This window comes from Amphiura filiformis, chromosome 7, assembly GCF_039555335.1.
Source record: "Amphiura filiformis chromosome 7, Afil_fr2py, whole genome shotgun sequence".
In the NCBI taxonomy this organism is placed as follows: Eukaryota; Metazoa; Echinodermata; class Ophiuroidea; order Amphilepidida; family Amphiuridae; genus Amphiura; species Amphiura filiformis.
The window spans coordinates 66487985-66512430 of NC_092634.1; the positions used below are offsets into that span (position 1 = coordinate 66487985).

The following is a 24446-nucleotide window of genomic DNA, read 5'->3' on the forward strand; positions in this document are numbered from 1 at the left end:
ATAGCGAAACTTATTTGAAATTAGAGAGAGCGAACCTCATTTGAAATTAGAGATAGTGAACCTTATTTGAAATTAGAGATAGCGAACCGTATTTGACATTAGAGATAGGGAACCTTATTTGTAATTAGAGATAGCGATCCTTATTTGAAATTAGAGATAGCGACCTTATTTGAAATTAGAGATAGCGAAACTTATTTGAAATTAGAGATGGCGACCTTATTGGAAATTAGAGATAGTGAACCTTATTTGAAATTAGAGATGGCGAACCTTATTTGAAATTAGAGATAGCGATCCTTATTTGAAATTAGAGATAGCGAAACTTATTTGAAATTAGAGATGGCGACCTTATTGGAAATTAGAGATAGTGAACCTTATTTGAAATTAGAGATGGCGAACCTTATTTGAAATTAGAGATAGCGAACCTTATTTGAAATTAGAGATAGCGAGCCTTTTGAAATTAGAGATGGCGAACCTTATTTGAAATTGGAGATAGCGAACCTTATTTGAAATTAGAGATAGCGAAACTTATTTGAAATTAGAGATGGCGAACCTTATTTGAAATTAGAGATAGCGACCTATTTGAAATTAGAGATGGTGAACCTTATTTGAAATTAGAGATAGCGAACCTTATTTGAAATTAGAGATAGCGACCTATTTGAAATTAGAGATGGCGAACCTTATTTGAAATTAGAGATAGTGAACCTTATTTGAAATTAGAGATGGCGAACCTTATTTGAAATTAGAGATGACGAACCTTATTTGAAATTAGAGATAGCGACCTATTTGAAATTAGAGATGGCGAACCTTATTTGAAATTAAAGATAGCGAAACTTATTTGAAATTAGAGATGGCGACCTTATTGGAAATTAGAGATAGCGAAACTTATTTGAAATTAGTTATTGGAAATTAGAGATGGCGAAACTTATTTGAAATTAGAGATAGTGAACCTTATTTGAAATTAGAGATAGCGAACCTTATTTGAAATTAGAGATAGCGAACCGTATTTGAAATTAGAGATAGGGAACCTTATTTATAATTAGAGGTAGCGATCCTTATTTGAAATTAGAGATAGCGAAACTTATTTGAAATTAGAGATGGCGACCTTATTGGAAATTAGAGATAGCGAACCTTATTTGAAATTAGAGATAGCGACCTTATTTGAAATTAGAGATACCGCTTATTTGAAATTAGAGATAGCAACCTTATTTGAAATTAGAGATACCGCTTATTTGAAATTAGAGATGGCGAACCTTATTTAAAACACTAAAACAATTTTTTGGGAAAAAAATCCATATCTTCAATATGAAAGGTCAAAATTTTCAATTGATCGTCGACTTTTCCTCCCAGCTACATACACTTTAAGAATATATCATTAGATTTATAAAATTTACTTAGAGGACTGTTATATATCAAAAATGTGAAAAAATATATAATTTTAATAATTTGTCATAAAATTTGTATTTGGCCTATATCGTGAAGTTCAAAAATGAAAATTATTTGATATCAGAAAGACATTCTTCGTATTCAGAATGCAATTCGATATGTCTGATGTGCTCTCATGTCCCACAAAAAATACTGTCGAAACGCTCGAAACGCTCATTCCAGAACCCTTAATCCACTCTCAGAAATTCCAATAACCATCACAGCCAGGATCAGCTCAAAGATATATGGCGCGGAATATAAGAATTTATCATTGAGAGGCAGAGCTCATTTGGATATTTCCATGACTTTTCGTTCATTCATTTACATTTCCAAGCTAATTTCAAAAAAGGTTCGCCTAATTTTTGATAAGCGCTATCTCTAATTGAATATATGAATACAAAAGCCACCCAAGTCCATACTTTGGCCAAATTAAGTTAAGCATGGGAAAGTGTTGCTATACATAGGCCTGTCATATGTATGAAGAACAACTCAAATTCATCCTCTGTGTCTATTGAGCATGTGAAAAATAGCATGTATGAAAGAATCAACCTAAGTCCATGATTTGAGTCTTGTAACACATTGATTGAAATCCAGTATGTATAAAAGTCCACTTGTAACATCTTCATTGCTGGAGAGTGACTTTTGAAAAAAATGGGTTTAATCAAGGAAAGTGTGTGGTTTATATTACATGGCAGAATGCTTATCAACATTATACATAACTGTGTGCTTTATTTTGTATTATCTTACTAGTGGTAATCTCATTTCAACATTATTGTCTTTGTATATGATTCAAAAAACCACCCAAGTCCAGAATTTAAAATGAACCCCCCGAAGTCCCTGAAATTCTAATCGTCATACCTATACAGTTTAACCCACCTATTTGCACGTACAACTTACCATATTGACCAGGTAAATCTAACTGAAGGAATTAAAATGATACACAGGTTTTTTTTTTTCTCAAAATCACCTCCCATGGACTTGGGTGGGATTTGGATTCATGTATTCAATTTCAAATATGGTTCGCTATCTCTAATTTCAAATAAGCGGTATATCTCTTTCAAATAGGGCCTATAAAAGGTCGCTACCTCTAATTTCAAATAAGGTTCGCTATCTCTAATTTCAAATAAGGTTCGCTATCTCTAATTTCAAATAAGGTTCGCTATCTCTATTATCAAATAAGGTTCCCTATCTCTAATTTCAAATAAGCTGTATCTATAATTTCAAATAACGTCGCTTATATCTCTAATTTTAAATAAGGTTCGATATTTCTATTTTCAAATAAGGTTCACTATCTCTAATTTCAAATGAGGTTCGCTATCTCTAATTTGACATAAGGTTCCCTATCTCTAATTTCAAATAAGGTCGCTATCTCTAATTTCAAATAATGTTCACTATCTCTAATTTCGAATAAGGTTCGCTATCTCTAATTTCAAATAAGGTTCGCCATCTCTAATTTCAAATAAGGTTCGCCATCTCTAATTTCAAATAAGGTTCGCTATCTCTAATTTCAAATAAGGTTCGCCTAATTTTAAATAAGCGCTATCTTTAATTTCAAATAAGGTTCGCTATCTCTATTTTTCAAATAAGGTTCCCTAGCTCTGATTTCAAATAAGGTTCGCCATCTCTAATTTCAAATAAGGTACACTGTCTCTAATTTCAAATAAGGTTCACTATCACTAATTTTGAATAAGGTTCTCTATCTCTAATTTCAAATAAGATTCACTATCTCTAATTTCAAATAAGGTTCGCCATCTCTAATTTCAAATAAGGCTCGCTATTTCTAATTTCGAATAAGGTTCGCTATCTCTAATTTCAAATAAGATTCGCCTAATTTTAAATAAGCGCTATCTTTAATTTCAAATAAGGTTCGCTATCTCTATTTTCAAATAAGGTTCCCTAGCTCTGATTTCAAATAAGGTTCGCCATCTCTAATTTCAAATAAGGTACACTGTCTCTAATTTCAAATAAGGTTCACTATCACTAATTTTGAATAAGGTTCTCTATCTCTAATTTCAAATAAGATTCACTATCTCTAATTTCAAATAAGGTTCGCCATCTCTAATTTCAAATAAGGCTCGCTATTTCTAATTTCGAATAAGGTTCGCTATCTCTAATTTCAAATAAGCGGTATATCTCTTTCAAATAGGGCCTATAAAAGGCCGCTATCTCTAATTTCAAATAAAGTTCGCTATCTCTAATTTCAAATAAGGTTCCCTATCTCTAATTTCAAATGAGATTCACAATCTCTAATTTCAAATAAGGTCGATATCTCTAATTTCAAATAACGTTCACTATCTCTAATTTCAAATAAGGTTCGCCTAATTCTAAATAAGCGCTAGCACTAATTTCGAATAAGGTTCGCTATCTCTAATTTCAAATAAGCGGTATATCTAATTTCAAATAAGGTTCGTCATCTCTAATTTCAAATAAGGACGCTATATCTAATTTCAAATAAGGTTCGCTATCTCTAATTTCAAATAAGGTCGCCATCTCTAATTTCAAACAAGGTTCGCTATATCCAATTTCAAATAAGGTCGCTATCTTTAATTTCAAATAATGTTCACTATCTCTAATTTCGAATAAGGATCGCTATCTCTAATTTCAAATAAGGTTCGTCATCTCTTATTTCAAATAAGGTTCACTATCTCTAATTTCAAATAAGGTTTGCCTAATTTTAAATAAGCGCCATCTCTAATTTCAAATAAGGTTCGCTATCTCTAATTTCAAATAAGCGGTATATCTAATTTCAAATAAGGTTCGTCATCTCTAATTTCAAATAAGGTCGCTATTTCTAATTTCAAATAAGGTTCGCTATCTCTAATTTCAAATAAGGTTCGCTTTCTCTAATTTCAAATAAGGTTTGCCTAATTTTAAATAAGCGCTATCTCTAATTTCAAATAAGGTTCGCTATCTCTAATTTCAAATAAGCGGTATATCTAATTTCAAATAAGGTTCGTCATCTCTAATTTCAAATAAGGTCGCTATCTCTAATTTCAAATAAGGTAATTCGCCTAATGTTAAATAAGCGCTATCTCTAATCTTTGAACAAGTTCATTTGGATTGTTAGATTTCACTGTTGACATATTTCTTTTTGTACAAATCCAATAAAAATGAAGATGTTAAACTCACATTTTAGTGACGTTTCACCACTACACTAGTGGTTTCATCAGACTGGCAACTCATCACATCTGACTGCTTCCTTTTATAGGCAACAGGAACCGCTATAGAGGGCGTGATGAGTTGGTCAAAGATGTTGTTGAGTGAGTAGGCCCCCTCGTCCTTGTTTAGAGTGTCTTTTCCTTTTCGGCGAATCCAGATGGCTTCTTTCAGCCATCTGGTGGTCTTGTCAGCTTCTCTATCGATGACTTTTGAGTCCTCCCAATTGATGGTATGGTTTGTTGAGGCAACGTGATCGGTGATAGCTGACTTGTGAATGTCTGTAATTGATGACTTGCGGCTGGCTCGTGTGTAGGGCTTAGTTTCAAATTTCTCCACCTCAACAAACCATACCATCAATTGGGAGGACTCAAAAGTTATAACTGAATTTCAAAAAATAAAAATAAAATTGAAGAAACCTAAAAAAAGGAAGCGGGAGGGACGTGAAACATGTTTTATTTTTTATTTGGCCTAACCTTATTCTGTCGCCAAAATGTGCTGGATTGATATACTTCAAGAATTTTTTTCCAACCCCATCCCCCTATTAAAATGTCCTATGATTTCACCGTAAGATTTTCAGCTATTTTCAAGTTTAAAAAGGGTACTAGCCCGGGGGTACGCACGGCCTTCTAAAAGGTGACCCTGGCCTCTCTGCCCTGCTCTTTTCACCGGCTTTTCACCAGTGATCAACGATTATTTTCTAGAAACACTCGATTGGGAAATTCTCTTTTCAAGCTACTGCAAAAACAAAGTTCACGCATGCATTCGCATTGACAGCTCACACAGCGGCATACATACGGGGACCAGTACTAAATGACAGAAAACTTTCGACTTTGAACGAGAAATTTGTTATCATTACGTTGTGTTCATTTTATTGGAAATAACTGGACTTTACTGTACGTGTTTGATTGTTGTTGAATGCTTGTATCAAGGGATATTTCGTGTCGACGGAAAGCAGTGGTGGATGGAGTAAACATGGTAAATACCCCTTCCTAGTACGTCATTGGGGTACGCATACAACAGGTGGGTGAATCAATGTATTTTATTCAATCAATATCATAGTCAAGAGTGCAGTACCTTTGATTTCCACCTATCGTGGGAAAAAATGGGAACTGAGTAGCTTAGCCATGTTAGCGGCTTTATAAAGCTTATTGGTATTTTCAGTAAAGTGTGTACGTATTAAATTATACATTAAAATGTGTATATCAGAGGCGATGTAAGATCTCTGGTTTTATAAAGATGGCAATTTTGACACTTCACACTGCAAAAACAGTGTTTAGAAATCAAGGACAGATTGGATTGGTGTTTAGAAAGTTAAATAGCATTTTATTGAAGTTAATGTTTAGACTCCCCTAAAGCGCAATTCATATGATTGAGATGTTTAAGATATAAACATTTTTAAAATATTGACATTAAACACCAATCTGTCCTCAATTTCTAAACACTGTTGTGTCGTGTATCACCAATTTGATGAGGGGGGGGGGGGATCAACCCCCTGGTGCTGTTCTTAATGTTTTAATCTAGAGGATTGAATAGTGTGTGTGTGTGGGGGGATTTGGCCTGATGTGTCAAAAGTTGCTGAAAATAACAAAACAATTGGTAATTTTGCCAAAAAATGGGGAAAGGGGGATCCTTCCTATGTCCACCAGGGATTGATCGATGTCCAAGTCCCCTGCATGTTATGCAAATAGGCCTATGTAAATTTAAACTTCAGATTTAACCATGTTAGCTTTACATATAGCATACCGGTTTCCCGAATTTGTGTACATGCATTTCATCTAGACTACTAGTTCTATGCCCAATTCACTCTCCGCTTCATGGACTTTAAATCAACATCCATCCACCCTATGCAATGCAGCCATGTCAAAAAGAAATCTACGCCACTTTATACCCAGGGTTGGCAACATGCACTTCAGTCCTTGCACCCATACCATAGACTTATAGAACCACATCAGGCTATTCCAGTTGAAATCCATACACCCAAATGGACGACACAACCCGAATAGCCCACACTGGGGGTGAAGATTTCAAATGGAATCACCCACCCCATGTAAAATCCTTGTGTGGAAGAATAAGGGCATGTCAACCATCTGGGGGTGTATGGATTTCAACAGGAATAGCCCACTGGCATTCATCCATGTATTTCAATGGCTATCAGCTGTACATGATACTGTACAAGATTTTAAGGGGTGCAAAAAGTTCAAGCTACCAAATGTTTTATGCTTTAGAAAATTGAGATTCTTGCTGACCTGGTTGAGCTGAGCCAGCTAGAGAGGGATGCAGATTCAGCTGATAATAATACTAGTAATAATAAATATATGGCCATGAGGAATTTGGGTTGTTGAATACAATACATGTGTCGCACCATTTGGCTCTTCCAGTTTAAATCCTTAGAAGACATTTAAACCTGGAAAATATGTTTATTTTCTGGCAAGAGAGATTAGCAGGATTTCCCACCTTTTCTATGGATCCAGAAAAGTAATATTTCCCTCTAAATGACCAAATTTCCCAGCAAGGAAATTGCCAAATTGCCTATTTTTCCTGGCTTGGACATGACCTTAATTTTCCACACAGGGAGTGTGAATTTCAAATTAGGTTACCTGAAAGGGTGACTCCATTTAAAACCTACACCCACTTGTATTGGAGAGTAAGGTCATTATGCCCATTGCTGCCTTGTGATAATTAAAAGCAATATTGTTTAATCCACTCTATGTTATGTTTAACCAGTCGGTGTGAGTGGACACACACTTGGGTCCTGATGTGCCCAGTCTGAAGCAAAATGCTCTGAAAGCCAACCTTAAACACTTAAGGGCTGGGGTATGAACGTTTGGACAGTATTTATTTTGGGACATTAGAGCACATCAGACATATCGAATTGCATTCTGAATACAAAGAATGTCCTTCTGATATCAAATAATTTTGATTTTTTGAAATTTGCAATTTAATACACATTTTATGGCAAATCATTAAAAATTGATATTTTTTGATATTTAACAGTACTCAAAGTAAACTTTATAAATCTGATGATTTATACTTAAAGTGTATGTAGGTGGGATGAAAAGCCGATGATCAATTGAAAATGTTGACCTTTCGTATTGGAGATATGGATTTTTTTTCCCAAAACACCAAAAAAAAATTAGGTCTTTTTGGGAAAAAAATCCATATCTTCAATATGAAAGGTCAAAATTTTCAATTGACCGTCGGCTTTTCTTCCCAGCTACATACACTTTAAGAATATATCATTAGATTTATATAATTTACTTCGAGGACTGTTATATGGCCCATTTCACGGTTAGGCGCCACTTTTTGATTTTCAACATATCTGGCCTGGTGTGTAAAAAATAATGGGGTTACAGAATTGACTGTTGGTGATTTTTCATTGTCTCTGTATGGCCTACCTCCACTAGCTTAATCGGCCTTTCTGCTTTTATCTTTCAGGGCGCATTAGGGGTAAGAAGTGGTCAAAACCACATTTTACTAGCAACCTGGAAACAGACATTTATTTTCCAATGCTGCCACTTTTAACTATGTTGAGCCTACCAGCTGCTTTTTGTTGTTTTTATGTAGTGAACAAGTTGCACTATACAGCCATACATGAACAAAGTAGTAGTTGTCAGTTAAACTAGCATGAGAACCATTTAAATTTCTGAATTCGGATGTGACATTTTCCGTTCACATCTATGTACCTTATTCAATGTGGAATAGATCAACTAATAATTTACATGAATGGCAAACTAGTGTGTTTTAGTAAAGTTCAGAGTCTTGTTACTATTTGTTGAACAAATTACACTTGTTGCTCTTAATATGTAGATATATATATCAAAAATTTGAAAAATATCAAATTTTTATAATTTGTCATGAAATTTGTATTATATTGTGATTTTCAAAAAATTAAAATTATTTGATATCAGAAAGACATGCTTCGTATTCAGAATGCAATTCGATAGGTTTGAGGTGCTCTCATGTCCCACAAAAAATACTGTCGAAACGCAATAAACGCTCATTCCAGATCCCTTAAGGTTAGCCGAAAGGTTTTTCATGCGCTTGATTTCAGAGGGGCGTAAGTTCATAACAGAAACAGCCATGCAGAAAATGAACAAGCGTAAGCATACTTTAATAATTATAATAGAATATCGATCCACGGTCAAGACATGAAACTTGGCTCAGCTCGTGTCCGGAGCTCGTGGTTCGGCGGGGGCTCAAGCCGTTTCTGCAATTTTCATGAGGATTTTATAAATTTTAAAATCGATTGGGCCCCATGAAGATACGCCACCGTCTAGAAAATGTGTTGCTATTAAATTTATAGAGCCTTGATATCTTTGATGAAATAAATAAATAACATCAACAACATCACAAAGCAATTATTTGTAAATTGAATTTGGGAATATTCAACAAGACAGACTTAGCAGGCCTACAAATTTCTGAATTAGGCCTATATTAAGTTGAAAAACAATCAATCACTGTAGTCAGCGAATCAATCAAATATACAAAAACTAAAAAGAAAGGAGCAAGAAAGAATAAAGAAATAGTGAATAAAAAAGAGAAAGAAAGAAAAAAAGAAATGAAAAAAGAAAAGGAGAAAGAAAAGAGGGAAGAACAGAAGTAAAAATGAGAAAAAAGGAAAAAAAAACGAAATTTCAGCCACACGGGACTCAAACCCACAAAATTAATCATAATAGGTTCAAAGTCCAACGCTCTATCCGCTCGCCACACATCAGCTTACACAATTGATTGTCCTCGAAGGGATATATAATTATAATTTGACGCAATGACGTGATTACAATTGCGTCCGCATAATGGCTCTTAGAATAAACACGCATGTCGGCGCTGAAATTTTGGACGAACCCGATGGAGAAAAAACCTCGTTTTTGCAAAACTAGCTTCAATTTGGAGTGAAAATCAAATGGAATAGCAATTGGCAGAATGTTGAGAAATAATGTAGGTATTCAGATGTCTAAATTAACGTCCCGTAATCAAGATATCGATAATTTCACAAACCAGCTTTTTCTCAAGCAAATTCTCCAAAATTTCCCCCAAAAACGGGCTTTTAAAATTTAATCGGTACTGTATTTGGTTCTTCCCCATGGCAACATTATTTCTTTGATCGATTTGTAGTACAATACAAAAAAGGAGAATACAATCACTCGGCGTAGTTTTATACGGAGCGAACATTTGAAAAAAACTGCATGGAACGTGTTTTTGATCTTGTGAACACGGTGCGTAAAAATGATTTAAACGAAGGATTTTCAAACGGATTCTAAAATTTTTTATAAACACACAAAAATAATGTACAGATACAACCATGCACCAACATTTGACTCACTGTGATATTTGATTGCTGAGAAAACGCGGTTTTAGAGAACAATTTTATACGTCTTTTATACGTTTTTTATACGTTTCTTCGTGTAACCTTAAATGCTGGCCTGTATGAAGAGAAAACTAGAAACAAACAGAATGAAGAAAAAGATCAAGGAAAAGAAAGGTCACTCCGAGCAAATCAATTGTAGGCCTACAATTTTGCTCTTAACCCTCAAAATATGCTAAGGTGTCATATTATAGCCATATATTTTGACATCTTTTTTTAAAAATAATAATTATAGAAATGGAATATTTGCTAGTTTAGTGGCAAGTTTAGGTAGTAAAGACATAGCATACACAATTTAAGTAAAATCCTTTCACTCTAAATAATAACAAAAATAAAAAATAGCTGTAAAAATGCCTATTTTTACACTTTTATTTGTAACATGCCAAGAGACGCCTTTTTTCAACAGCTTTTAATTTTTTTTATGGATCCTTATAGAAATTCATGTGACCTGTTTCCCAAAATGGTGCAGTAAACCAATCAAAAAAAAAAAACAGAAAGAGGCATTATGAATTATAAGTTAACAGATCAAAAAAAGGATTTAAAAGTTTGCCTTGCATATGTTACTATTGTCTGTCAAACTTTTGATTGATTTTGAACAGAGAAGATGTAAAGAAAGGAGATAGATCCAGCTATCCTCAAACAAAATATGTGTGTTGCCGCTCATTCAAAAGCAATGCACGCTATTTAGGTTTAACAATAAAATACAACAAAAGGGTTCGAACCCATGACGGGTGTGATACACAAGTTGCTGCTTACTAGTTTTAGGGAAAGGTCAGTATCTGTATACCATCAATACTATGCATACCATGCATGCAGATCCTAACATCCAGTTTATTTCAAATAAGATATGACCGAAGTTCCATGGCAAATAATAATTTTGCACGCTTGGTTACGCTTTCAACCTCTACGATTTATGATACAGCCTATTTTCAATTATCAAAATATCTTTATTAGGTTTGCAGGAAATGACAGGAAAATACATAAAACAATAAAATATAGATAATCAAAAATCATCCCTTTTTTAACAAAATCCTAAAACACTCTCCTAAATAATTAATATATGTTCCAAAATGGGCGGATTTTTTTGGAATCTTTACAAAACTACATTTCTTTCTTATAAACTGGTCCCAAAAAGTAACTTACCAGGTAAGAAATTCGTCTGTCAAGTTCAAACGACAAATCGTATTATACTGAATAGCATATGAGTGGAAGAGGTGTACATTTACGCCGGAGTTTGACACCTCATTTGTCGCAAACAGATCAAAACTTTTGAAGTTATGCTCATTTGAACAAGCCTACTATCAAATTTGAAAGTTGCAGGTCCCCCCAATGAATTCACACAATAAACAGACACATGAAAGGATGTTCAGAACTTTTATTCTTTGTCAACTCACACTTTCCTGCTCAAACCTTCCTCACAAGAAGCAATAGGAAAGTTAGTCATGCAAAGAAGAAGAGGAGAGCACTGATTACACCTGTATACTGCCAACCATCTCAAGTGGTATGAGTGCAACTTTCATTCCAGTGGATAGGTTCGGTTAAATAAGCATAACTTCAAAAATACTCATCCGTTTGCAACAAATGAGGTGTCAAAATTCGCGTAAATTAACACTGCTTCCACTCATATCCCATTTAGTGTAACACAATTTGTCGTTTGAATTTGACAGACAAATTTCTTACCTGGTAAGTTTCTTTTTTGGAGCAGTTTAGTATCCACGTGTGGCATCCCTTCAGAGCAACATCAGGTACTTAACACACATGTGTCATACTTTCAAGGGATTCTCTATAGAAACATTGGATATGGTTTCAATTCTGGAGTGAAAATTAATCAACCGTAGTCGGCAACACACATCACATCAAAGGCTACTTTCAAGTAGATGTGTAACTACTTGAGAATAAAGGACTATGAATAGGTGCGACAGGATTACCTACGGGATTATCTCAAGGATATAATTCCGTTCTCCCTCCTTCTTTTTCAACTTTCCTGATTTTGAAGTCCCTCAGTTTTTTTATAAACAAAGACTTGAAGCATAAACTAAAGGGTAAATCTATTGTAAATAACTTCATTTCTCCATATTATAATCAATTTGTAAGTGGCTGCCATCTTTTTGAACATATAACAATTTTAAAATTTTTCTTGAAATGTCTGTCAAATAGTAACATACGCAAGACGGTGCTGTAATTCCTGCTAAACTAGGGTGATACAGCTAATTATGCTACATGACATAGCATTTAGCTCCACCTAGCTTTGTGGCACTATCACTTTGTGAGGAGAAGCTTTTTTGCTTGTCACAATCCATTGTTAAGTGTTGTCTGTCAAACATTTGTACGCAAGTTTGTACATAAGATTTGTATGTGTCTGTCAAAAGTAACATACATAATACGCTTAAAAAATTAAAATCACTTGATGTTCACATTATGATGATAGTTTAGAGTTTATAAAAGTGTTTTAAAACATGTGATTTATAAACTGCATGTGATCTTTATTCAATTTCCCATCTTGAACTACTGTTTTTGCCAAATTATTATTCTGTATGTTACATTTGACAGACATCTTATGTATGTTATGGCTTGACAGACACACATATTTTATTTATAACAATTTATCCTCCTTATTGTAATATTTGGCCACATTTTTTTCCACAATCAGTTGCTGTAGGTCCTACACCTAAATAACCACAAAATACCTTATGTAATACTTTATAAATTTTTATTTGATTGCAGAAAATCATCAAAATTGTGTCTGTCAAATATAACGCACGTAAGGGCTAGAAAATTAAATTTGTGAAGTAAATGGTCTATAACTTATCTTTCTTTTAGTGTATTATGAACGATATATGTGCATACTATAATTTAAACCTGGTTGGAGACCAAAAGAAAAGAGCTGGAAAAATAATTGTGTGTTACACTTTTATCATTTTATGACACCTTAGCTTATTTTGAGCCGGGTCGAGAAATCTGAAATCTGAAATTGGGAATTCTTATTCCATGCCCGATACTTCTACATGCATGCAGAAGACATTCTACTGCAGAAGACATGCTCCAAATTTTCTTTAAAAATTAGCAACTTGTAGCTGATTTTCACAGGATTTTCAGCTATAGGCATGGACGTCAATCCGAGGGTGGGAACAGGGGACCAGGCCCATAACCAGGGGGGCTGGGCGGATCCCCCATCCCAAAATACCCCAAAAGTGGACTTTTTTTCCCAAAATTTGGACCTTTTTTGACCAAAAAGGCATAAAAACCCCAAGTTTTTGCTCGCTAAAAAAGGGGACTTTTGGGGCATTTCAGGATGGGGGTGGCTGCCCCCATCCCCCCTGATTATGGGCCTGGGGATGTGTCCCATTTACCTTTCGACAAAATGGCACATTTTTTTGTTCTTTTCAGCCACTTTTTGACTATTTGGGCCAATCGTCCCCCACGTTTTAAGCGGGATTGGTGCTAATGGCTGTCTCAGGGCCTGCATGCTTCACCACATACCAAAATGATCTTGGATATCAATTTTGAACAACTATCTATCTTGTAAGGAACAAACCAAAGGTTTTGTGTGAAGTCAAATGAAAGTCCTTTTGTTTAAAGGGGTAAGAGGGGGTGAAAAAGACTGCTTATGTTAGTAAAAAATTATCAAGTATCAGTCAAAGTTGATCTTTCGGGTTGGAATTGTCAACATTTCACACTTACGTTTCAGGGAGGGGAGGGGGTCAGCCTCTGAATGAAGTATATTTTGTGAGTCACATTTATTGTGACACCCTGTATCGTATTGATAGCATTCCCTCAGTTAATTATTGCCATTGACCTGAATCACAATGGACCTGAATGGAGAGTGCACCTGCAATAATCAATGGTGGATGTTGGGCACACTATGGATCACAATGGCCTCATTCCAATTGCATAGTTCAATAACCTCAATTAAACAATCATAGTGCAAAATTTGACCTCAAGTTGCAGGGTATGAGTTTTTGTACCCAAATTTTCAGAGGTCATTCAGTGATTGGGGTTAAAGAACCGTGCCCTGATTAGATGAGCATGTTGTGGATCCTCGTGGCTGTTCAAATTGACCTCACTCTGGCAAGGAATTTAGATGATTTTCTCAATGGAAATTGATTCTGAATTTGTGCATACATGAAAATTGTTTCCGTAAATCTGCCATAGTCCTTACCCCCTGTCCATCATGTCCATGGCAGATTAAAAAAAAGTCTTCTACAGAGGGAGTATGTTTTTCAAGTGGAATTGACTGGTGTCAATTATTTTGAAACCCATATGCCTCCTCTGTATAATGACTTTACCTATATCTTCCACAGGAGTATTTCAAATGTAAGTTATACCATGCAATTCTGTGTTCTATTTGAAACTCATACTCCTGTGGATAATGGTTTTTGATATCTTAGTATTAAATATTGTACTGATGGAATAAAAATAATAATTGAAGTACAGTTGAGTGTCTCAAGATTAAGGCCTAAAAAATTGTTTGATTGGCGTAACCCGACCTACCCTAAAACTAGGCCCGACCCCAATTTTTTTTTTTTGCAAAAAAAAAAAAAAATAATATATATATTAAAAGGAAAAAAAGTTAATAAATAAATTTAAAAACAAAACAAAAATAAAGAAGAAGAAAAATGTTCCAAGGCCCTTTTCAAATGCAATTTACAGCTTTAAAAGTTTAAAAAATGGGTATTAAAAACCCAGCAAATTATCATGATTGGTCTTGTTTATAAGGTGGATTTCTTTGGAGTAGGGATTGAGGGTGCCTTACCCCCTAGCCCCCTGGTTATGAGCTTTAAAGGATAGTCACATACCCATTAGGCCAAAAAAAAAGGTTTGTCTCAAAGCTCGCGCGCGCATTTGTAAAATCGTGAGATTTGGAAAAAAAGAAATGCAGATTTTTTTTTATTAAAAAAAAAAAACATTTTTTAGTTTTTCCAGAAAAATTCGGCGAAATTCAGATAGTTTTCTCCAAATACCATGAAAAAAAATAATAAATCGCATTTCGCATTTGTTTTCAAACCACTTGTGAGCTTTGAGACAAACCATTATATTTTTTGGCCTTATGTATAATTTTTAGAAGTTTACCATTTCAGTTAGTATTTTACCTTGAATATTTTGTTCATTGAAATCCGTTTGGAAGTACTTCAAATCGGACATGTACGTAGGTCTCTGGTGGGTGGTTAAATTTAGGGGAAGTTGTAATTTGTTAGTCTATATTTTAGGTACTTTATAATTTCAGTTATCATAGAACAATAGAAACTAAGCATGGACTTCCTGATTGAATCCACTCATTAAGCTCCACAACATGTCCATCTATCAGGGCAAAGTTCTTTAACCCCAATACATTTGTACATTCATTGAATGACCTTACAAAATGTGGGTACAAAAACTCACACTATGCAACTTGAGGTCAAATTTTGCACTATGAGTGCTTAATTGAAGTTATTGAACTATGCCATTGGGGTGAGGGCATTGTGACTTCTTATTGGGCTCTTCCGGTTGAAATCCATACACCCCCTATGGAAGATATGACCTTAAAATAATATCACCAGGTGTAGATTTTAAATGAGTAACCCCATTCAGGTAACCCCTTTAGAGATTCACACTCCCTTTGTGGGGAGATTAAGGTCATGTCTTCTATAGGGGTGTGGATTTCAACTGGAATAGCCAAAATAGCATCATTGTCAGTGGCACAGTTCAATGACCCATACTTACCATTGACACCATACAATACTTATTTGACTTGATGAATAAGAGTATGAGTTTGGGTACCCATTAACCCTGAAGTTCAATTCACGATATTGGGTTCATGGTTGGGATTATAATGCAATTAATTCTTGTGTCAGTTTAAGTTTTCAATAGTACGATGATTAAGAGTGAACTGGGGTCTTAACAGAGTAAATTAAAAGTGTTAGAGACCAGAATCCTGATGAATTTCTTTTTCAAAAATTAATGTCTTTAAGCTGAAAATTTAAAAAAATTTAAACAAAACTGGTGAATTGAGAGTGAGAAATTTTAGATTTTTGGGAGGGGTTTGTTTAAAAAAAATGATCAGTAAAATGTGAATGGATTGGAAACCAAGAGTGTCAAGCCGTGAATATTATACTAGGCTTCTAGGGCACCTCATGGGCAGTGGTGTAGCCAGGGAGGAGGGGCAGCTTCCCCTCTGTGAGAAGTCTTGCCCCCTTCTTGCCCCCCCCTCCCCCGTCTTAACTGACTGATCATATATATCAGAACTGGCTCAGTTACTCGGACTATGAAGCACGCCAACGAGGACGAGAAGCGGTCGAGAGGGAGTGGGAAGCGCACCCAGCGAGGGCGTTCGCCACTTCAGAGCACTAATTCCAGCAGGCACTGGTCACGGCACTGGGTCCAGGGCTACATATATATACCCTGTTGATAGTGAGAGATATTTCCCGAAATGGGATTTACTTGGTTGTCAGTTGAAAAAAGAAATGCAGAAATTTTTTTTTATTTCAACATTTTTTTTTTCATTTTTTCCCAGAAAAATTCGCGAAAATCAGATTTTTTTTCTCAAAATACCATGAAAATAACAAGTCGGGAATAAAAAAAAATTGCATTTCGCATTTGTTTTCTAACCACTCGTGAGCTTTGAGACAAACCTTTATTTTTTTTGCCTAATGTAATAGAGTGAAAAACTCACTCTCCAAAAGAGTAGAGTGAAAATCACTCCAGTAGGAATGGAAACCACTCTTTCAAGGTATAATATAGTAAGGGACATTTTATACTTTGAAAGAGTGTTTTTCACTAGTCTTTTAGAAGTGGTTTTCACTCTTTAACTCTTTTAGGAGTGATTTTCACTTTTGAGTGATTTTCACTCCTCTCAATCTTTTAGAGAGTGAGTTTTTCATTCTTTTACATTAAGAGAGTAAGTTATAGTAAGTAGACATAACACAGCGGATCTGCCAATTTATACATGACTGGGCGGGTTATTTACATGCTGAAATGGCACAAGGTATTAACTAAACTGCTCAAATAAAGAAAGTCCGCAGTCATGTAACCTGTCCTACACCAAAGCTTGCTCTTGTTATGACAATTTAATTGATAAGGTCGTTTATAGAATCTTGTTAGCTCCAATTTGATACCAAATTTGCTACCAAACACTTTAAATTAAGAGAGATTTATACCAGTATATGAAATTTGGTGCATTTTCAAAAGTTGCAAATTAAAAACGGACCACGCGGACCTGTAGAGGTGAATGGCAGTGCGCGACCATTGACATAGCCTTAAACAACCGGTCATATCGATTGCATCGTCCCCTATTATTCATCAGTAAAGCACTGTAGCAATCCATGCGTTTTTATTAACAATTGAATAAAGCGCGCACTTGGGATAGTCGACAGGGGCCCATAGTGGGCAAGCAAGCTTGACCACACCCGGTGACCACATTGCCACGCTAAGCAATTTCGACCGCGTGCATAGTTTTGATTTGCAACTTCTGAAAATGCATCAAATGCCATAAACTGGTATCAATCTTTGTCACGTTTGAGTGTTTGGTAGCAAATTTGGTATCAAATTGGAACTAAAAAGATTCTGCACACGACTGTATCAATTAAATTGTCATAACAAGATCAGGTTTTGGTGTAGGACAGGTTACATGACTGCGGACTTTCTTTATTTGTGCAGTTTATTATGATCGCATCAACTTATGTACATACATGTAGTTGTTGATCGTTACAGTTGTACAGTTAGCCAAACTATTTCGTAAAAGGGAAGGAAGAAAGAAAAACAGGAGTGTATTAAATTCTCTCTTGTTACCAATGCAGTGTTGTGGTGTTTGTTATCATTGGCGAGTATCACATGTGGTTCTGAAATACAGGAAATTCAAAAAGGAAGTACAAGCCTATTGAAAATACACTGCAAGGTACCACCAGTATTACAAACTTCCATCCTATCAATGGGGATATTCCAGTTGAAATCCATACACCCCTGTCGAAGACATGACTTTTAGCCCTAACTTGACTGAAACTCACCAAAGCTCCAGTGGCAGTGCCACGGGGGCATCAGGGGAAAATGCCCCCAGTCAGAACTCTTGCCCTCAGCAAAAACCCAGTAAATTACCCAAAATTTCCACTTTTTGCGGCAATTTTGCGCAAAATGTGTTGATTTTGCCCCCCCCCCTGAAATTCACTTTGCCCCCTCAATGCCCCCCCTGAAAAAAATTCCTGGCGCCGCCACTGCAAAAACCACTGCGCATGCATGCATTCCATGTGATGCAATGACACAATCAGCCTAACTCATATATACCCACGGATCTGCTGGCCAGGCCAGCCAAACCCCTGTGGCTACAGGTCGGTGATTTTCTGTGTGGCATGCGAGGGGTCCGAGGTTCAAATCCTGGGGTACCAAATGACTTCTTTTTCATCTTCTCTCCTTTTTCGTTTTGTCATCCCTTTCCCTTCTAATAGCAAAAAAACTGTTAGGTTAGAGTTAATCTCCCACACAGGGGGTGTAGATTTCAAATGGAGTCGCCCATTCAGGTAGTCCCATTTGAAATTCACTCTGTGTGGAAGATTAAGGTCTTGCGACTCTTGTCTTCCATAGGGATGAATGGCTGTCAGTAGCCCATTCATTCTGGGCCTGTAGCGGGATTTATCAGTCTCCCAAAACTCTCCCGGGGGGGATACTCAGTACAAACGACCATACGGGGACGTGCCGCAAACATGGGTAGCATTTTCAGCCTTCTGGTATATCAATGTTTTTCGGAAAACATCCCAATTTTTCCTTAATCTAGCCAAAATTTTCCCAAAATTTTGGGAAAATTTGTAAAAACTAAGACAATTTTGGGTAAATTCGGCCGAAAATTTTGACTTTTGGTATATCAATGGGTCCAAATTTCAATGGGTCCAATGGGTCAAATTTTCAAAATTTTCCCAAAATTTTGGGAAAATTTGTAAAAACTAAGACAATTTTGGGTAAATAAGGCCGAAAATTTTGACTTTTGGTATATCAATGGGTCCAAATTTCTTGAAAAATTGGTATATTTATGGGTCTACTTCCAAAATCTCAGCTGCACGTCCCTACCAAAACCAAACTTGAGTACCCCGAACTGTCTGTGAAAATGCAAACATTTCTATGCTTTTCCCTCCAAATTTCTCCAACAAACGACAGAGGTTTGTTGCAATTTCTTTCTCAAATGCAATATTCTTTCTTAGAGCATTAATGCCGTAGAGGTTATATGAGCGGTTTTGATACAAGATATTGATCGGCCCATTTATAAGATATTGAACGGCCCATTTAACTCAAAATGTACTCTACCATCATCTTTCATTTCGATACAGGCTTGGGGGCGACAGTTTGATTAATCGAAAATAATCGATAATGAAAAGGGGCTACTCAATTATCTAAAAACACTGTAATCAAAGTATCAATATTTTGATTAAAAAAAAAAAAAAAAATCATTGTTTTTCATAGCAAATGGATTTTTAAACAATGTTTGTAGGTGGTAGGTGGTTTTTAAAGTAGTTGCATCTTTAGTGATAATTAGCTGCAACTGCAACCAGAATAACAAGTGATATAACAGTTGAACACATCTTTCTCCACTTAAAATGCACAACAAAGTTTAATAGTGGGATTCTATGCAACAAATGATGCTCAACTTATTACAGTCACACAATGTTCAATTACATCGAAAATAGTTGATTAAAAAACAATCGAAATCGATTGGTTTTTTTTTATATGGGAACAAATAAATATGGTCATGTTACAAAGTCCTTATCAAGATAATAATTATACTGCGGGGAAAATATATTGGATAAGTAAACAAGGTATCGATACATATGTAGATAGGACAGCTAGGACCCTGGATTATCAGTTGGCTTAGGTCAGTATTGAGGGAAGGAGGAAGGGAGTTAAAGAAGAAGAGGGACACCAAGTGGGAACTGGACCAAATGGGATTTGACCAAGTGGCATTGGACCAAGTGGGAAAAACAAACCAAAAAAAGTACTGTAACCTTGACACTGCCAGGACTTTTGGTGCTGAGAAAGGAAAGAAGAAAGAAAATTAACAAAGAAGTTTCCCTTGGGATTCGAACCCCAGACCCCTCGGGTGGTGCCAACTGCCAAGCACGCCATCTGCAACCGGTAACCAAATGGGATTTGACCAAGCAACAGTGCCAGTGGACCAATTGGTGGGAAAAAACCCAAATAATTACTTAAAACCAAAGTCCCGAACACTGCCAGGGCTTTTTGGTTCTCACGCCAGGGCTTTTGGTGCACATATATTTACTGATATTTCTGTTCAAAAATGAGAACTGATTCATTTCTCCATCCAAGACAAACACACGCCACAACTTTGAGGCATGTTGTAGATATTGAAGTCAGAGACCACATTTACCATGAAACAAAAGTGCACTAAATAGATGACAGCGCTGACATTTAAGCAGGTTCATCCCTGATTTGATTATCTTTTGTCTTATTCAAGTGACCAATTCAATTGATGCCAAACAAGATTAACTTGTCAATGCCATCTTCACATTGTACACTTCAAGTTAGAGTACATTCCTAAAATATAGGTAAACCTTCTTTACATGGGTGTCGACTGTATAGATGACAAGTTCCAAATTTTCATAAAAAATTGAAAAATTTCAGAATTGTGCAAATTCATGACCATATTTGGAATCAGCATGAAAAATCCATCAAAATGAGTACAAACAAGTCCAGTATTGGTTCAGTGGTTGAGATATAGCTCTTTATATTTTGAGAAAATATCTCAAAACTTGGGACTTTTTATGTTGAAGCATATATGGCCAGCAGGCAGCGCATTAGAAAGATCACATTGCCGCAACTTGTATCAGAGTGCAACACTATCGTAAGTGCAGCAGAATGCAATAGCTACCATTCCCGGTGGGGTCACTCAACTTGCAATACTGACCGCACGATCGTTACCAAAATCGCGGAAAAAGGGGTCAATTTTAGGGCTTGTCCGCGGACAAAAATGTCCGTGAAATTGGAAAAATAGGGGTGTTTTATCGCACAAATGTCCGCGAAATTTAAAAAAAAGGGGTTCTTATTATTTTCTCCCGATCCCATGGATAGCTGGCCAGATATTAAACCACAGGAATGAATTTGGTTTCTTACTTCGTACTCATCCCGTGATCAATATTGTTCTCGGTTCTATTTTGTGCGAAAGCGTTAGCAAAGATTCATAAAAGCCTCGGCCCTTGAAATGTTGAAATAGGGTCAATTATGCGTTTAGTGTCCTCGGAATCTAAAAAATAGGGGTGTTTCAGAGTACCATTTTGTCCTTGTTCTGGAGTGAAAAAGGGGGTAAAATTTCATGATTTGTCCTTGAAATCGACTGCGAAAGGGGGTAATTTGTACTTGTGGTAACGGTCCTACGTGTCCCCCTTGCCAGGGAGTGACCCCACCGGGCTACCATTTGCAACATTTCAATAAATGTACTTACTTTTAACCAATAACACTAGAAAAAACAATAGGTGTTTTACAAAAGGCAGCTATTACATTCCACTGCACTTACAATAGTGTTGCACTCTGCAGACGGTATGTTGGCAGTTAGCACAGATTGGAACAGTTGATATGGATGGTTCACTTGCTTGCTAGAATTTCATCTTATGCAGATATTTTAGAAATGTTCTTTTTTTTTTTTTTTTTTGTAGTGTATCACTATTTGTATTGAGTACCTGCATTTTACAATGCTCAAATTTATAACTAAACATGCAGGCAAGTAGCCTATGTTGACGGATCAGTGCATGTAGGTCTCTACTACCTCCATGATCAGTGCAAAGATCAGTGCATAGATCATCAGTGCAAAGAAATGTGTGAGAATCACAAGAATATGGTTATCTACAACTGAACATTTGAACGAAGTTGTGTTTCCAACTTAATGCCCATCAGCATACTATCGGCATTAATGTATATTTTGAGGAATGGAATTTGGTTCAAAACTAGTCATTTTTTGTGTGCATATATCTCTCTGAAGCTCAAAATAGAAAAAAAACTGACATAATTTACTATGTTGACTAGGCTCTATATGAAAATTGAATGTTAGTTTCATGTTGGTGCCCACCCCAATTTTCCTTATTTGCCAAAACTTTTCATTATTTTGTTAAATATTTTTGAACACTTGAAGGAATATCTGAATCAAAATGTAATTAAGACTTCTCTCAGCTTTCTGATGCTTTTCATCCTCAGGTCTTTGATTTAATTTTAATTTGATAAAGTTTTTGCATTTCTTGTACACAAAACACTTAACATTATTTTAGGGTAAGAAAATATGCACGTTTCTCACTGTATGACATACCTAACATTTCAAAACAGTGCAAAAATGAAATGTTACCAAATATATAATGAATAATTATGAAAAGTGACCACTTCCCATATTTGAAACATTCAACAGGAAATGATCTACTTTCATCGGTCTAAACCCAAGTGAAAAATAAAAGACAAACTAAATGATACCAAACTGGAGATAAAAGTTTAGATTTACTCGAACACTAAATGATATTTTGATTTCATTAAGCAGACCAGAGACAGTTAATGACCTTAAAATATTTCAGTGTCAATTATCGTTAATTTAATTAGAATTAATAAGATAGTAATTAATGTTCCGCCCAAAGGGCATCTGAGGGCAAAGCATAGAAGCAGAGAAGATATTTTACCCTTCCCAGAATCCTTTGCAGCATTATGCATCGCCTCATTTCATCAAGTGACACTCCCGTTATTTTGTACAGGTTTCCTTTGTTTTCATTTTGAGAAGATACTGGCTAAACATGGCTTGATAGTCAAGAAATAAACACATTTTGCAAGATCTGGATATGCTCTATTGAGGTACATTTTTGTCACTCACTATTGACCCATATTGCACTAGATAGGAAACCAGCACAGAAATTGAAATGGGAGAAATGCATTATGGGAAGTGTCAGATATCTTCTCTGGCGTAGAAGAAAGATATTCCACCACAGATTATAGAAGAGGCCTATTGGGCTATTCCATTTAAAATTCACACTCCGCTTGTGGAAGATGTAAGAAATATCTGCCACAGGGGAGTGTGAATATCAAATGGAATAAACACATTGGGTAGCTCCATTTAAATTCCATACACCCTCTGAGAATGATTCCACCTGAATCTTCTACAAAGGTGATTCTTAAGTAGAGTTGGTTAAAGCCATAATGTGTGATTTGCTTCACAGCGACGCCCTCAATTTTACACGGATTTCTACTTTTTGCATAATTATAATGCCCAGTGGTATATTAAAATACCATGTAAAAGACCACTGTGTAAAAGACCAAGCCTGAAGTGCTTTAGTAACAGTAAAATTTAACTTTTTATATTAAAACCGGGTGGACCCGGTTTTATTCAGAGTTCAACGAGTCCGTCGTCGATGTCAGCTTGTATGTACACACGTCGAGCGCGATGCTCCGTGCAGTTACATGTAATACGATCGGCGAGCGTAGTACACGCATTGTAGGCATTGGAATGAATCGCAATTTTCTTCGTTATACCTCATTTGTTTGGCTCGAAATCAAAAGGGGATAATGTGATCAGTAATAAGAATCTAGTCTTTATGCAAATCACACATTATTGCTTTAATGTGTTCATTGGGCTATTCCATTTAAAATCCACACTACCCCAGTGGAAGATTTAGCGAAAGTCTTCCACAGAGGGAGTATAAGGTTTGAATAGAATAGACAATTGAGTAACTTCCATTTAATACTCACTCCAGTTCTTGACTCTGACCAATTACATTTGAAAAATGTACTCCCCCTGTGGAAGATATTTCCAAAATCTTCCACAGGGGGAGTGTGGATTTCAACTGGAATCATTTGAAATTCATCCTCCATCCATGGAAGATATTTTAAAAATCGGATGGATTAGTCCATCTGTGATCTGTAAACGCATTTTAAAATACACATTATAAATAAGTTGCTCAGTGATATTGACGTAGTTGGAAGGTAATTTGATGAACTCTGATGTAAAAAATAAAAAACATCAGGATTTCACTAGTCTAGTATTACAAATAAAATTATCGCAATCAAATGTGCCAAATTAGTAAACAGCTCAAGTTGCACCTGAGAGCATCTAAGATCCCAGAGCTGGATGGCCCTTGGTCAAATTTTGAGCATTCCGGTAATGCAGCAATTTCTGAGAATCAAAAACTTGTATAGACATCGCAAGATATAAAAATTCTATAAATTTAAGTGCGAGTGAATGGGTACTATTAAAGTGAACAAAAATGTAACTCAGAGGTTCTTAACTAAATTCACTTAAATTAAACTAATAATATAGAATTCTAAAGTGCCACTATATCCACAGTGGCGCCGCCATGGGGGGCATGGGGGCAAATGCCCCAGTCAAAACTCTTGCCCTCCCCTGTTGCCCCCCAGAAAAAACCCAAAATTACGAAAATGTCCACTTTTTGCGGTAATTTTGCGCAATTTTTGTTGATTTTGCCCAAAAAAAAATTCACTTTGCCCCCCTAATGCCCCCGAAAAAAAATTCCTGGCGCCGCCACTGTATATCCATGAGAGCGGAGGG

General features: G+C 35.9%; 1 protein-coding gene across 2 annotated transcripts in view; it reads left to right on the forward strand.

Moving 5' to 3' along the window:
- Window positions 1-5349: 5349 nt before the first annotated feature.
- Window positions 5350-24446, forward strand: part of LOC140157500 (pleckstrin homology domain-containing family G member 5-like) — a 239306-nt gene continuing 220209 nt past the window's right edge. For both annotated transcript variants that reach the window (XM_072180711.1, XM_072180712.1), the window contains exon 1: window positions 5350-5601. The gene's annotated coding sequence lies outside the window, so the exon portion shown is untranslated. The remainder of the gene's footprint in view (window positions 5602-24446) is intronic.